Raw genomic sequence first — 17,274 nt, 5'->3', positions numbered from 1 at the left:
GACCTCTCCTGCCGCCCGCTGCTCCCCTCAGCAGTGTACTTCGGTCCTTCTGCCTGCTCTGCTCCCCGCTCTGGCTCTGGTGAATTCTCTCACCCTCCCACGCTTCTGGCTGTACCCAGTGCTTATATAAATAAAATATAAAATAAATCTTAAAAAAAAAAAACAAGGAACAAAGTGTGTACACAATTTTCTAGCCTTTCTTTCCAAAAGATAATCTAAACTGGACAAACTGAATGTGTTAGTTTGTTATTTTGTAATGTATGACAAAATAATAAAAACTAACACTTCATTAAAATTTTCATAAGACTGGATAGTGGCCAACTTTCCTTGGCAACACTGGAAGACTTGGTAACATGTAAAAATGTCAGCCCTCTGATCTCTTGGTAGTTTTCTTGGGGAAGGAAAAGGGTCATCCTAGGGCTGAATCATATACCAGATGACCTCAAAATTTTAGATTCATAATCACATTCAGAAAAGGCCCCTTGGGGGCCTCCCCGGTGGCACAGCGGGTTGAGCACCATGCTGTGAAGCTGTCTGCAGCCTCTGCAGCGCGGGTTCGATTCCCGGCCTGCCAGGGAGATGCCCACATGGCAGGGCAAACCTCTGCTGCCTCACCCGCTGCTCCCCTCAGCAGTGTCTTCAGTCCTTCTGCCTCCTCTGCTCTCTGCTCTGTCTCTGGTGAATCCTCTCACCCTCCTGAGCCTCTGGCCTGTACCCCAGCTCTTGTACAAAAATAAATAAATCTTTAAAAAAAAAAAAAAAGAAAGAAAGAAAGAAAAGCCCCCTTGTGGTTTTGGAAAAGAAAGAAAAATAAATAGTCCTCTATCAGATCATTTGCTAAGTGAAAAGAAATTGCTCACATACCAAATCCTAAGAGGGAGAGGACAAAACAATGAGCCAATTAACAAGTGAACTTAATTTACTTTGTAAGATCTAAGGGTCTAGGGCATTTAAATAGCCAGGTGTGGGCCTCCCTGGTGGCGGAAGGGGTTAAGACGCAACCAATGAAGCTATCCACAGCAACTGCAGCACGAGTTCGATCCCTGGCCAGGGAGCTACACACATGGTGCAGCAGACTTCTCCTGAGTCGCCTGCTGCTCCCCTCAGCAGTGTACTTCAGTCAATCTGCCTGTTCTGTTCCCCATTCTGTCTCTGTGAATCTTCTCACCCCCCCACACCTCTGGCCTGTGCCCCAGCTCTTACATGAATAAATATTTTTAAAAAATAAACAGCCAGGTATAAGATTTCAAAGGAATCAGAAAAAATGTAGCCTAATAAACTTCAATACCACAACTTTCATGTTTTGAATTTTTTTCATTTTAATTTCTAGGATTTTCTATTCTATTAATTCTACTTATTTAGGAAACCTTAGCATATCAATAACAGGAAAACTAAAGCATTAAATTATATTAACATAAAATGAAATTATAAAATGTATCCTGTGATACAGAAAAACACTGACACAGTAATACCTGAATTAACCAGAATTCTGACAAACAAGATACTGCTATGACACCTGAATATCTCCCATAAATGGAATTAAAAATTCTTGTTAATTAAAGATTTTAGTTAATCAAAGATTGACTATATGGGCCTATAACCTCTCTTCTTTTGCTTCAGTATTACTACCTGTTCAGTCTTGCTCCTCAAAAGCTGAGAGGTAACATATTATTACATCTAATTAACACCTGTGGTGAAAAGTTAATTACATACAACTTTGGCACTGATTGATGATGTGTTTACAGCACACAGGAAGCAAACTTGGTATACCAGAAACTGAAAGTAAGTCTAACACGGGTTCAAGTCCCAAATACAATAGTCATTGTGGAGTGTAAGAAGTATGACACTGGGAAAGTCAACCATAGTCTCCTTTGTAGAGAACCAAATTAATGATTGTATCGAAAGGATGTGAGATTTAGATTAGAATGTCTGTACTGTACCTCGGCACCAGGCACACAGTAAGCATTCAACAAATGTTACTTCCTCCACTACACACTCCCAAATTATGAATATCAAATATTTGTACTGTATATAAAACTACAGACTACACACTCCTTTCTTCCATCACAGTCAAAATAAGTAACTTTTGTGAGGTAATATAGGAACAATTTGGTAATGTCATTTCTAAGAAAATATTGTTAATTTCAAATAACCACCCTGCAACAGAATTTCCAACTATGAAATTCTTACATAAACCATGTCATGACAGACTGAATATTTCTGTGAATATTCTGTATCTTGCACATACACAGGAGAGCTGCTGAGTGAAAATTTACCATGGCCAATCGGTGTCATTCGACTAGGCATGCGAAGTCTGTGTGTTCTGATCCCATGACTTTTCAGGTGTATCTCCAGAGATCTCATAACAAAGACCTCGTTTTCTTGCACTCTCTTGGCCACTCCTTTTGCAGGTTTATTCAAATATAAACACTCTAAGTCTCACTAAGCACTAGAATTCTTAAATCCCAAGTATATATTTTTTCATTCTACGCTTTCTTCTTAGGCAAATTCAATCCTAATTCAAATTAGGATTTAGTAACACAAAATGATAACTCCCAATTTCTATCTCTCATTCTTTTCTCTTTTTTGAACCATAAGTTCATAAATCCGAGTGCCTACTTGGGTGTCCCATACACTTAATTCTCAACAAATCCTAACCAAGAGAAAGTATTGTCCTTGCAGATGGACATAATAATTGAAATTTTTTATAAATACATTTTGAAGTTTACTGTCATTCTTAGTGGGCACTGAAAACTGAAACCATCTTCTACAACCAGAGGTTACTGTCTATATTAACTTCACTATTTAGCTATTTTCAATAAAATGACTTTACTATTCCAGGAAACACTTGCTCAAGCAGATAAGAGTTGCAAATAACTTCATTGTTCATTTCAGGAACTTCCCCAAAATCCCATATAAACCAACATCAGACTATTAAACTTTTCATTAAATAGCAGCAAATGATTATTCATTTTCCAAGACTCTTCCTTCAAAACCCTTGCTTTGCTATACTTATTAATTGTAAACTGTTTTATCACGATCCTTACTAATTCTAACCAAGCTCTTACATTGAAATACCCTCTTAAACATTCCAAATCCTCAATACATATCCCAACTTTAGCTCTACACTCCAACTTAGCTGTCTTTTTCACCCCCTTATACACACACACCCTCTTCTTCCTACCGATTCAATATAGGTGGTACTCTCCCTAAACTCACCAGGTCATTTTAGTATTTTGCAGAACTTAACATTTCAAAGTCCTGCCGGAGAGTTTTCCAAATGCCTGTAAAATTCACTTCAGTAATACCAGTTTTGCAACAAGAAGTGTGCAGAAAACAGGAAAAGTCTATAAGAAATCGTTACCCTACCTTAGACAGCATCTGTGGACACTAATGGTACAGTGTCTTAATGAGTTAAAACAGCCCAAACTTGCCCACTAATTAAATTTCTAAATAATAAAGAGATTACTAATATCAGAGACCATAAAACTAGTGAGGATTTCTAAGGAAGATGGAAGGTACATCAAACAGGCTTAATAATCTAATAAGCAGGAATCTTAGGAGAAATGAGATAGGGAAAACTGAATTAACATATGAATACTCCACACACTAATAATTAGTTGAAGAAAAACACACTAAGTATACTACAGTGTAAGAGTGAAAAGAAATTTTAAAGGAGATTATTACTGTAATATTAATGACACAATGAAATGCTGAGTATGTTTTTCAGAAGGCTGACACTTCTTATTCACCAAAAGTAAATGTATAAGCAAGCCATCTATTTTACTATAAATCATTTAATGCACCAATAAGGCCAAAGGAATGCTGACAAAGGAGAAACTAGAAAGAAAAGGTTAAGCACTGAAAATGCCTCCCTGATGACTGGGAGGAATGAAAGGATTCCCATTTTAAGATGTAAATGAAAAAAAGTAAACAAGTATAGAAAGAAAATATGAATGAATTCCCTTATAATCTTTTATAACTATGTGTCAAAATCCAGAAACATAAACTTATTTACCACACAAGGTAAATTCTGGCATGAGAACTAAAGGATCTAGATGTATATATTTGCAACCCATTACAAACAAAGGGTTAATCTCTCCACAGAGAACCCCCAAAACCAATAACTAATAACCTAATAAAAAATTAAATAACATAAAAATTCACAGAGGGGGGAAAAAAGGTAAAATGTCTTTGGCACATGAAAAAACACCCAACTTCATTCATGCTGAGAAATACAATAGTCTGAATTAACACTAGTGTGATGTATCAAACTGACTGTGAGAAAACAAGCCTCTTATAGATTCAGGCAGTTCCACAAAATGGCAATTGGCTACATGTAACAACTTACAGAAAGATGTATTTTTTTTATTGTTTTACTTTATAATTATTTTTAGATATACAGAAAAAAAATTGCAAAGACACACCTAGGTTGTGCTCTTAAGATCTTATATCAGTTTGGTACATTTGCCACAATTAATTAACAAACCAAAACTGACACATTCATAATTAACTAAAATCCATTCTTTTGATTTTGTTGGCTTTCACCTAATATCCTTTTACTGTTCCAGGATTCCACCTGGCATATCACATTGTAATTACCATGTCATCTTATGCTACTCTTGGATGTGATTATTTCTCAGGCTCCCCCTGTTTTATTATGACCTGAGAGTTTTGAGAAATATTCAGAGATTTTGTAGACTATCCCTCAATAATATTTTTTGATGTTTTTCTCATGATTAGACTGGGTTTATGGTTTTTGGGGAAGACCATACAAGAGAAATGCCATCCTTACCACACATTACCAAACATGATTTATGACTATTAACTCAGTCTGTTCAGGCCACTGTATCAGAACACCTTAGACAGTATTTCTCACTGTTCTGTAGGCTGGGAAGTTATAGAGCAAGGTGTCTTCAGTTGCAGAGTCTTGTGAGAGCCCATTTCCTTTAGCCATATTTTTGCTATGTCCTCATAGGGTGACAAGAGCTAGGGGCTCAGTGAAGATTCCAATAAGGGAATTAATCCCATTCATGAGGGCTCCTCTCTCATGATTAAGTACCCTCAAAGGTTCAACCTCCGAATATCACATTGGGGATTAGGATTCAACATATGAATTTTGGGGGACACATACATTCAGTCTATAGTATTAGTACTATACATTTATATTTATAGTATACTTATAGTATGTCATATCAAAATATACCTAAAAACATGTATGTAAAAATATAAAGTGTAATATCAATGGTATTAAACCTAGGTGACATATCTGAGCGAGCGTTTCTCAGGTTTCTCCAAAGTCAATTATCCTTTTATGTCCTATGTCAATTACCCACTTCTCTATTCCTTAAGTGGCAGAGACATGTTACTTCTTCGGCTGACTATCTACTTAAATTACTTGGAATTCTTCTGCAAAAGAGATTTGTCTAGTCTTTCCCATCTATTTATATCAGTATGAATCTAAGGATATCATTTTATATTGGAATTATAACCCAATATTATTTTATGGCTCAAATTATTCTTGTAATGGACATTGGGAGCTATTTGAGTTAGTTCTTATGTCCCTTTAACAAACCTCCTTCATTGTCTTTGCCTGAGTACTTCTTTCCTTTCCAATGACCCTTAAGATGCTTCAGGTTCATCTTGTACTTATTTCCTATCCCACTCATGGAATCTGCCCCGGCTCCATTTGTGGGGAGAATGGTATTAGAAACCAAGACCTGGGCACAGTGTGCTCACTGCAACTGGAGTGTTATTTCTTCTAGGCCCTCTCAGGAGCCGGAGCAAGGAAATATATGTGTGTAGAGAGGCATTTATTAGCCTTGTTTTTACAATCTAAATCATATATTTTCTTGTTCAAGTACAAAAATGTATGTTATTCATTTGCCATTGTAACAGTAAAAGAAATAAAACAACTCAAGTGTCCACATGAGACCAAATGACTATTACATATCTATACAAGGAAGAAGTATTCAGCGAATACAAATGACAGACTTTTATCTAGATATTGAAAAATGTTTGAATTAAACATTTATATGTTTCTATTTACAAAAAGAAACACTAGAAGGATAAACAGGATACTAAAAGAAATGTTTACCTATAAAAGATGTGGGAGGGAAAACAAAAAAGGGCAAAGGCAGAAATAAGGCTTCTGTGTAATCTCTACATACCTTTGATTTTTTTAGTCATACTTGTTTTAAAAAATTAAAGTTAGGGGCTCCCTGGTGGTGCAGGCAGTTGAGCACCGCACTGTGAAGCTGTCCACAGCCTCTGCAGCAGCAGGTTCCATCCCTGCTGGCCAGCGAGAATCCCACATGGTGGGGTAGACCTCTCCTGTCTCGCCGGCTGCTCCCCTCAGCAGTATGTTTCGTCAGTCTGCCTGTTCTGTTTCCCGCTCTGTCTCCGGTGAATCCTCTCACCCTCCCGTGTATCTGGCCTGTACCCCAGCACTTGTATAAATAAAAAATAAATCTTTAAAAAAAAATTAAAGTTAATGTTTAAGAAGAATTTAAAATGCCACAAAAGTGGAAGGGTTTGAGAAGTTTAAACAGTAAGGCAGGGGAGGGGAGAGGATGATAATCATTAATGAAGATTAGCTACTATGAGACAAGGCAGTTCCAGCTTAAATTATGTACCAAAAATTCTTTGCAAGACTTAGTAAAATGCAAGTAGTTTAAAGCCAAATTTAGTTGAATTTAAAGTACCAAAATGCACTGCAGCTACTAAAATTAGCCTATTTTCAGAAACTACATAACTGAATATTATTAAATGGATACTGCTGTATGGGGCAGTGTAAAGAACTACGAAATCTTTTGTAGAGACAATATGTGCATTCTTGATTGACATAGCTAAATGAGAGGATCTATTATTTCTATATGTTACAAATGTACTATTTTTATCTCTTATTTCCCAAGTAAAATGGTGAAACCAATTTCTAACATATGTAAACATCTCTTCATTGCAGAATAAAAATGGCAGACTTTGCAAATTAAATAAGCATTTCCAAGTACTCCGTACAGATGAAATAATTTTCATGTCTTGGAGGAGAATCAAACCAGAAAAAAATGATGTAAGTAGATCTTTTTAGCAATCCCAAAGCAGGGAAGCAAAACTTTTGAGACCACTTCTGAAATATCAACATATAACAAAAGGTTGTCTCTTCAACATTCCAAGTAACTCATTTGTACCTGATCACAAAACTTTCCCAATGGCTTCACTGTAGAAAACATGATACTCACCTAAAAAAAAGGGTGAATAATTCAGTAGATAAAAAATTCAACTTCTTGCTGATATATCTCCTTCTTGGACTTTATCTCTGCCACTGTCTCTACAAGCAACCTTTGGCTCTACTACACAGAAATAATAGACTGGTAGACTATAACAATTTTTTAAAAAGAATGCAAAATCCTTTTCACACCTCCTTTGCATATAGCGTTCAATCATAGGAAGTGCTTCCCCCTTCCCTCTTATCTATTTATTTGTAAAGCTAATTAACTTTAGTATCACCTACTCTGAGAAATCTAATACCCCTAGCTAAATGTAATTCCCCACTCTTTGGGATAACTATCAAGTCTACCTTTGGAGACAGCATGAATTGATGGATAGGATAAAATCTATCACAAAGTACATAATTTTTCATGAAGCTATTCTTTACATAGTACAACCAAGAAAAAGGGTAAATGAAGTCTATCCTATTCAGCTTTTATTCATGTACTAACAAGCAGAGTTCAAGTTTTATAAAAGACACCAGTTTTAAAGACAGACACCTATTTCTACATTTTTTAAGAAAAAAAAACAAAAGTAAAAAAAAATCCACCACCATCCACTATTCCCCTTTCATCCATGGTTAATTTTTATTCTGTTTTGCCCAATCCTCTACTTTATTTCCTTATATTGCCATATAGGTGAAATTATTCACTATTTTGTCTTTTTCCTTCTGACTTATTTTGTTTTGCATAATCCCCTTAACTCCCTCCATCTTTGCTGCAAATGGAAAATATTCATCCTTTAGAGTTGAATAGTATTCCATTTTGTGTGTATGTTCACAGATTCCTTGCTATTTTAAGTAACTTTGTAAAGAACACTGTGGTACATATAATTCTTTGAGTTTATGATTTCATATCCCAGAAATGGGATTGCTGGGTGAAGTAAAATTTTTAGTATTCCGAGGAAGGTCCACCACTCTCCAGAATGGTTGCACTACTTTTACATTCCCACCATCCTGTTGTTAGCAGTCTTTTTGAGATAAGCCATTCTCACAGGTGTAAGATAATATCTCACTGTGGTTTTGATTAGCATTTCCCTAGTAAGAAGTGATGATGAACATTTTTCACGTCTGTTGGCCATCTGTACACTCTCTTTGGAAAAGTGTCTATTCAGATCTTCTGCCCATTTTTTGATTCAGTCATTTAAGGGTTTTTTGGTTGTTGTTAAATTGCATGAATTCTTTTTCTACCTTAAACAGTAACCCCTTATGGGTTATATGATGTGAAAATATCTTCCCTCACTTAGTAGGCTGTGTGTTTACTCTCTTAGCGATATTTTTCTTTTTGCATTGCAAGAGCTTTTTAATCTGATTTAGTCCCAATTTTTTATTTTTGCTTTCATTCCCTTACCTTTCTGTGGGGTTGAGTGCACAAGGATCTAACAATGAACATATCACCTATGATTCCTTCTATGTATTTTATAGCTACAGGTTTTATATTCAAGCCTTTGATCTATTTTTAATTTATTTTTCTTATAGAGTATGATCCAATTTCATTCTTTTAAATGTGGCTATCCAGTTTTCCCAACTCCATTTGTTGAAGAGACTTTACTTTCTCCAACATGTAGTCATAGGTCTTTTGCCATGTATTAGATGTCGATTTATGTGTGAATTTATTTCTGGGCTCCCAAATTCCGTTCCATTCATCTGTGTACACGTTTTTGTTCCAATAGCATACTGTTTTGATTACTGTTGCTTTGTAAATAAATTAAAATCAGATAATATGATGCCGAATTTTTCTTTTTCCCCCTCAAAATTGCTTGAGCTATTCAGCATCTTTTATGGTGCCATGTACATTTTATTATTTTTTTCTATTTCCTTAAAAATATCATTGGAGGGCCTCCCCTGGTGGCGCAGCGGTTGAGCACTGGGCTGTGAAACTGCCCGCAGCCTCTGCAGTGCCAGTTCGATCCCCAGCTGCCGGAGAGGGTCCCACATGGTGCACAGACCTCTCCTGCCACGCCCGATGCTACTCTCAGCAGTGTATTTTGTCCGTCTGCCTGTTCTGTTCCCTGCTCTGGCTCTGGTGAATTCTCTCACCCTCCCGCACTTCTGACTGTACCCAGTGCTTATTAAAAAAAAAAAAAAAAATCTTTAAAAAAAAAAAAATCATTGGAATTTGGTAAGGATTACACTGAATCTGTATAGCTTTTTGTAAGATGGTGATTTTTTTATTATATTAATTTTTCCTATTCATGAACATGGAATATTTTTCCATCTCTTTGTGTTTTGTTCTATATCTTTTAACAACATCTTATAATTTTCATTATATAGATATTTCACACCTTTAACTGTATGGTATGGTATTTGATTCTTTTGATGCAATTATAAATAGAACTGTTTTCTTAATTTCTTCATCTCATTCTTTATTTGTATATAGGAATGCAAGGGATTTCTGTATATTGATTTTTTTTTAAAGATTTATTTTTTATTTATTTATACAAGCATTGGGTACAGTCAGAAGCGCGGGAGGGTGAGAGAATTCACCAGAGTCAGAGCGGGGAGCAGAGCAGGCAGAAGGACCGAGGTACACTGCTGAGGGGAGCAGCGGGCGGCAGGAGAGGTCTGCGCACCATGTGGGACCCTCCTCTGGTGGCTGGGGAGCAGTCGGGGATCGAACCGGCGCTGCAGAGGCTCAACCCAGCGCTCAACCACTGCGCCACCGGAGAGGCCCTGTATATTGATTTTTTTAACCTGCTACTTTACTGTAACTTTTATTTGTTTCTAATAGGTTTTAGCAGTTACTAAGAAGTAGTCTTTATGAAAAGATAGAGCCTTCTAAACTTTATTAATAAAAATAAGAGTTGCAGATTTTTTTCCAAAAAATGTAAATAATAAGACTATTTAGAGAACACACATGTGCTTACAAACTTATGGGCAAAAAAAAAAAAAAATAGAGCAAAATGCAATGCTGACTCCACTGTTCCTGAAAGTGATTAAATGTACATAAATAAATCATTATCTTGAAAATTTAATGGATGTAAATTTTTTTTATATTCAAGACCATATTATACGTTGAGAAAGATGAAAAGGCACCGAATCTCACATATTGCAAAAATTCATTATGAAATGTCATATCTCAAATAATCTTCACAAGACATCATCAAGCCATAATCTGATTCTAAAATAAATCTAGTTTATATAATGCATCTACTATAAAACAGGCATAATTAAAACTCAGTTTAAGAAACCTCAATAAAATATCTTTAATCTAGAAAGTAGACCATAAAGCAATTTTTATTTAATTACAGTAATCCCAATGAAAATAAAGCTCCTGGTCAACTGTATACATAAACTATCAGGGTAACAGTAATGATATTAAATGCGTCATTCCACCTGAGCACAATTCTGTAATTCAATAAAAGCATTTAAGTTTAGTACTACACAGCTGAAGATCTGGATTTTGCTAAGAATGAAATTTAATCAATTAAATTTTACTCTTGATATTGACCACTGTGTTTTTGAACATTTACAAACAGGTATATTATTTACATATGAATATTATAGCTTTATATTTCCAACTTGTCTAAAAAATAATGATATATGCAGGCTATATCCCTTTGCTCTCCAGGAATTTCACTAACATGTTAATATAACTCACATGTATTAAAAAGGCCAAATAATGCTAAATTTTGCCCCTCCAACTTAGCCTACAAACTTCTTCCAGATTACTCTCAGTCTACTTGTGCTCTGATCCTTTTGATGGCTTTTTATTTTTTACTATATCAAAATTAATTCTAATCTTTCAAGGCCATATGAATCTAATTTGCTAACTGGGAGTGGTTTCTCCTAACCCTATCACTTCATTCATTCATTCAATTAAACAATATGTAATTTGGAGGAAATACCAAATTTAAAAAGTATTGTCCCTCTGGAGCACAAAGTCAGCCAAACAGGAACAAATTTGTAAATAATTAATTATAATACAATATATTAAGTATTATAGTAGGCATAAATAGCAGAATCTCTGTAATTCTCCTGGAATGTATCAATGACTTCAGAGGAAGTGACATTAGTCCTCAAAAATGAGAGGTTTTTTCTCCAAGTGTCTCAGCCCTGTATCAACAAACCAGTTTCCTCATCTTCATATTCCAGCACCTACTACGGTATTGGCACAGAGTAGCGTAGGCACTTTAAACATGGATGCATGGATGGGTGGGAAGGAAAGGGAATGGAAAGGAAAACAGGAAAGGAAAGGAAGTAACACATATTAAGAATGATTATTAAATCAAAATTGGTCAAAACTGGAAAAAGTAAATCAGATGAAGCATTCCAAAACTCTGCCATATAAAAGTGTCACAAAAAAAGATAAATCTAAAGATATTCAGGGTTGGGGTCTCCCCAGTGGTGCAGCGGTTTGAGCACAGCACTGTGAAGTTGTCTGCAGCCTCTGCAGCACCAGCTCGAAGCTGGGGAGAAACCCATAGGGCGCAGCAGACCTCTCCTGCCTCGCCCGCTGCTCCCCTAGGCAGTGTACTTCGGTCAATCTGCCTATTCTGTTCCCCGCTGTCTCTGGTGAATCCTCTCACCCTCCTGCACATCTGGCCTGTACCCCAGTTCTTGTATAAATAAATAAATTAAAAAAAATAAAGATATTCAGGAAATAAAATTAATAGGATTTTGTGTGGCTGACTGGACTAAAGAGTGGGGTGTATAACAGAAAAACAGAAGAAGTTGCCAAAGTTTTGGTTTAAGTAACTGGACTGACAGTAGTGCATTCACTGTGACTGGGGATGGAGGTAAGGATAATGGAAGAGTTCAGTTCAGGTTAAGTGAGTACTAAGAAGCTATATCTGGAAGGTAGCTAAAAAGGAACTCAGAAAAAGAGGTCTGGGTTAGAAATAAAGATGTGGCGATTACGAGCATATAGGTGATAAGAACAAAGTACTAAATATAGATGAGACTGCCCAGGGAACATGTACAATATGAGAAGAGGGTGGAGGATGAAACATTCCAGATAAATAATGTTTCTGTTATTTCACATTGTAATACCACCACATTAAATTCCATGTTTATAACATGTACAATGACCAACATATGGCCAGGACATTAAAACTTTAAAAGTAGTTATTGATTACACACCTGAATGAAAATGAAAAACAAATCAAAATTGTTAGGTATAATAAAGGCATAAATAAAGGATCATTTTTTAGAAATAATTCAGTAAGATGGGTTCAAGGGACTGAAGTCCCTTAAGGAAATACAAAATTTACTTTAAAATCAACAAAAACCTTCCTTTCCCACCAAAAGTAGCAGTACAAGTTAGTAATTAGCAATTTAAAACTGGAATTATCTTATATTTCAAAATTTACTTTAAAACATATTAACTAATTTAAGATAATGACTCTAAATTTGAAGCCACAAGCGCTTCAGTGTTATTGCTTGATTTTTTTCCACAAATATTAAAATCAATTGTGATCAACCTTTGTTTATATTATTGAACATTAACATACATTAATAACAAATATTAATCATCTATTTTAAGAATAGCAGGACTGAAAATATAATTTGAGGAGACCATAGTGAGTTAGAATATAGTGAAATAAAAATCATTCTAGGGCCTCTTTCCCACTGCATACAAATATCCATACAAAATTTAGAATACTCTTGAAAGAATTTACACTAACAAACACATAAAAGGAAATAAGAATAAGCCACTAAAAAGTTAATTTTAAAAATTAACTTTGAGGCAACAAAAGAAAGCAAAGCTTTCATTGTTTTTCACTTTAATGGACTACCTCAAATCAAGACAATAAGATTTTCTGTCCTTTAAATGTGAATGAGATAAAACATATTAATAATACTAATTTGCAATTTTTATCATAAAGATCTATTTTCAGTATAAAAAATAATTACCAAAATTATATTTGGTAATGGTCTATGTCCATTTTTCAGCGGTAGAGAGTCACATATCAATAGATACAAGATGGAAATTTACACTTACTGAAAACAAGCAATACCAAAACCAAAAACTATTATGTATAGATACAGATGTAAAATTTATCCACCTTAGGGCAAAATTTTCACCCAATACTAAAGCAACCTACAAGGCTTGCATCTGGGCTACTTCCCTTTTATGGCATATATGCTGAAGTAATTTTTAACACATAAAATCCATATTAACAGGCAAAGCTATAAGTAAAAATAAAAGTAAATACACACTTATATCACAAGGTGAAGTATACACTATTTTGCTATTCAGAACCCATGTTCATTTTACTTTATGCAAAAGAATTCTGACAAACCCATAATCAAAAATATACAAATGTTTTAATGTCTTTAAAATACCCAGATTTTCATTCATTTCATCAAGCTATAAATTTGTCCTTTCTTATATTTTTATATAGTTCTTTTTAACGTTGCAAAACTAATGCAATGGAATTTAAATCAAAATTTATTAATAAACAAAAATAAAAATTTAGATCTCTCTACAGTAGACACTTAACACACACTTCAACATCACATCTCCAAGAAGACAGTATGTCAGTGGTGTGAATGCCATAACTGGAATCTCACCTCCACTTTAGAGGCAGGACCCTAGTAACAAACACTTGTCCCAAAGCCTCATTTGAAAAATGGGCACAATCCCTGCATGATGGGCTTTTAGGATGATGTAATAAAGTAACACTTAGCACACTGCCTCGCAAAAGCAGCAATTAGCTAAAGTTAATTTCTATCATATTTAAAAGGAAACTTTGGAGAGCAGGATAATTTTAATTCCAGTCAATATGCCATGGATCTATAAATCCACCTCCTCAAATACAGTATCAGTATCACATGTAACTGTAGAATATAATATTATTTATAAAAGTACCCCACCTATTAGATTTCCTGGTAGATGTCTATTGATTCTCCAAGTTGGACAACAGAAAGAGGAAAGGTAAACTACACTGAGATAACGTCAATACATTTTTCTCGCCCTTGGCAATTTCTCATTCCAGGTGAATATTGGAAGCTATCAAAGTAAGTACCACCTTAAAAGCCTGGAAGCAAAATAATGACAAAGAATCTGCTAATGACATTGGCTTAATATTGTAAATACCTCAGAAATTTTAAAAAAGAGTGGGAAAATCCTGTCTGATAGATAATCTACAGTTGAAATTTCTGACATTACAGGATGAATGCTGTGAGCTAGTCTAGGTTTTCTACTGTAGGCAGTTTTTTTAATTTAACCTCACAAATACTCAATAAAGCATATCATATTTTTAAATGCCATATATTTGCTATTTATCTTTTGCATTTAAGACACAAAATGCTCTATCAGTTTATAAAACATGCTTATAAATAACTTTCTTTTAAAAGTTTAAGCAAAAATCACATTCAAAATTCAAAGAACTTTTACAGGTATTTAAAAGAGGCAATTTTTAAAAATTGATAAAATAAAGAATATTTCTATAAGGCAGGTTTAACCTACAATGCCCCCCTTTTTTAAACAACACAACAGTAAATTCACTAGGTAATTATCCACCATTAAAGTACAAAATCTATATAAAAGAATGCCACTGAGATGATGCTGTAGTTTTTATAAAGACTACAGAACAGTAATAAAGAATCGAGTATAATGTATGACGTCTCATAAATATTCAGCACTGTTAGACAACAACAAAGAAACTATCAGGACAAAAATTTTGTATTCACAGATTTTTAAAAAAATATTAAGGAACACCATAGTCTTCACTTTTGAATGTTATTACAGCTTCCACTGTTCACAGTAAAATACTTGCAGCTAAATATAGTGATATATTTTTTTAATTTAGTTAATACCATTTCCCCAATGAAGAGAAAGGAGGGAAACATTGCTAAATATAAGGGGTTAAAGCCTTGACAGAGTAAATTACTTTACACGCCATCTCTTTCCACCATCACTGTAGGAATGAGCCAGTATCGGAAAACTACATTAAAATCTGCTTAGTCAACACAGCTATTCTGTGATAGACAGCAAATAAAATTTTCCTATTTTCTGTAAAGCCAATGACAAGTTTGCACAGGACAAGACAGCTGGAATACAAAACTATCTGTGTCAAACACCAGATGGTGACCATACCTTTATTTCAAATAACAAACAGTCTAAATTTGGGCCCAAATCCAAGGATGGCAATAAAATATACATTTTATAGAAGCAATGTTTAGTAACTAATTAGGATAAGTAAGACAAATTCTTCATATACTTTTCTCTGAGAGTAAAAGTAATGTGAAATTTGAAAAATACAGCCAAAATCCCACCAACCAGAAATCTTTGTTACCTTTCGGTAGGTTTTTCTCCCAATGAGAATTAAATTTTTATTATCTAATTATTATTAGCAAATACGCAGGAAAAAGAACCAGGGTAGCCTCCGTATGGCCTTTCAATAAATAGTTTATGTAAAAGACTGTTAATGATTGACCTGTAAATATCACCAGGATATCTGAACTATGTGTTAAAAGTGATGAGGGTTAAGGAGTCCCACAATTCAGACTGGTCCCTAAACTGATCTCCCTTTCACAAATTTTAATGTTAACACTTTAATGACAGCAAGCAGCAAAAGGCTGTTACAATGCTATCAAGAGTAACGATTCCACATCAAACCAGCTTTATTTTTATTTTCTTTCCATTCATTTCAATGGGTTTTTACTTTTGCTGTGAAAAATTAGTTAGGTTATATTTGCAGAGTTATTTTTAAACAGCTTAAATTCAAAGACTCAGTTTCTTTCTTGGAAGCCCAGTATTCAAACTGTTAGTGTTTCTGGCCTAAGAGATAGTTTACCAGATAAAAGGATAACACTTGTTCTACTCTATGATTCTTTCTCATAACCACCAAAAAAAAAAAAAAAAAAAACCTTAAAAGTCACATTTTCCTTTTGTTCTGACCCATTGTATGGCAGCAAGCGGTCAGGATTACAAAGAGTGAAATGACTTCATTAACAAAACAACATCCCACTCTTTAATTAAATAAGTCAACTATCCAGTCTCACAAAAACACAAAAAGCCAGTATGACCGCTAGCAATTTTTATTTCCCTTAACATCTGCTTCAACCTGATTCCTTGCTTCATGGGCGGCTTCTTTCCTTCACTCCAGACATCAGAAGTCTTAAAAGCCCATTCATTTTCTTCTGCCCAGTGGACAGCAAACTAAATCCCAAACACAGTAACTCCGATGTGTTCCTCTGACTCACACAAGCCCTTGGAAAGGGAATCCTTGCACAAAGCCTCGAGAGAGAACCAGCAAAGTTTGAGGACAGCATTGTCCGCCTGCACGTCCAGCATTTCCTAAGTGACAGAAGGAACATGCCAGGAACACACTTGGCCGGCGCGACAAACAGCCAAGACCCAAACCCAAATCAGCCACTTTGGCATCTGGAAAATGAATCTGGCTAGCACAGAGGTAATCAGCCATAACCCACGACGTGCCTTGGGCGAATAAATGAATATAAAAGGCGCAGCACGACGGCGTGTCACTAGATGCTTTTGCCATTTCTGCAGAAGAAAAGCTAATTGTTAGCGGCCATGTGACACTGCAAGATCCCAGAAAGGAAAGGGTGGGTGGAGGAGAGAGGAGTTCAAGGCAGTTCAGGGTCAGAACCGGCACCAGCATCCTGTCATCAGCCAACGTACCCTGCGCTGCAGGCACCAGGCTGCTCACCCGCAAAGGAGTGGGTGAAAAGTCGGGGGAGAAAGAGGGGGCGCCCGTAGGAGAGTCAATGTGGCAGTGAGGGGGTGATGGGGGGAGGGACTCTGGAGCTATCCAGCCGAGTTGGGGAGGAAAAAAGCGCCGGGCGCACAAACGCAGAGAAAAGCCACTGCGGCGGGGCCGACGGCCCCGGCGGCCCCCCACGGCCTCCCCCCCCCCACCCCGGGCCCCGGGTTTCCCACACCCCCCCACCTCCGCGCCCGACCAGCACTCCGGGGTGCGCCCCGCCCGCGGGAGGCTGCCCCGATCCCGATCTTTGTCTCCGCGGCTCCCCACGCGCGGGCTCCTCCCGCCGGCGCGGCGCCCCCGCCCGCGCGCACCCCGGTCTCCAGGCAGCGGGGA

General features: G+C 36.1%; 1 protein-coding gene across 1 annotated transcript in view; it reads right to left on the bottom strand.

Moving 5' to 3' along the window:
- CDK17 (cyclin dependent kinase 17) overlaps positions 1-17,039 on the bottom strand; it is a gene marked incomplete at its 3' end in the record, with an annotated part of 84,773 nt that extends 67,734 nt beyond the window's left edge. Inside the window, exon 1 of the mRNA XM_084255093.1 lies at positions 16,885-17,039. The remainder of the gene's footprint in view (positions 1-16,884) is intronic.
- Positions 17,040-17,274: the final 235 nt, after the last annotated feature.

The sequence above is a fragment of the Talpa europaea genome (genome assembly GCF_964194135.1).
Source record: "Talpa europaea genome assembly, chromosome: 15".
In the NCBI taxonomy this organism is placed as follows: domain Eukaryota; kingdom Metazoa; phylum Chordata; class Mammalia; order Eulipotyphla; family Talpidae; genus Talpa; species Talpa europaea.
Note: the sequence above shows the minus strand (reverse complement) of the source record. Positions and strands in the feature narration are given on the sequence as shown.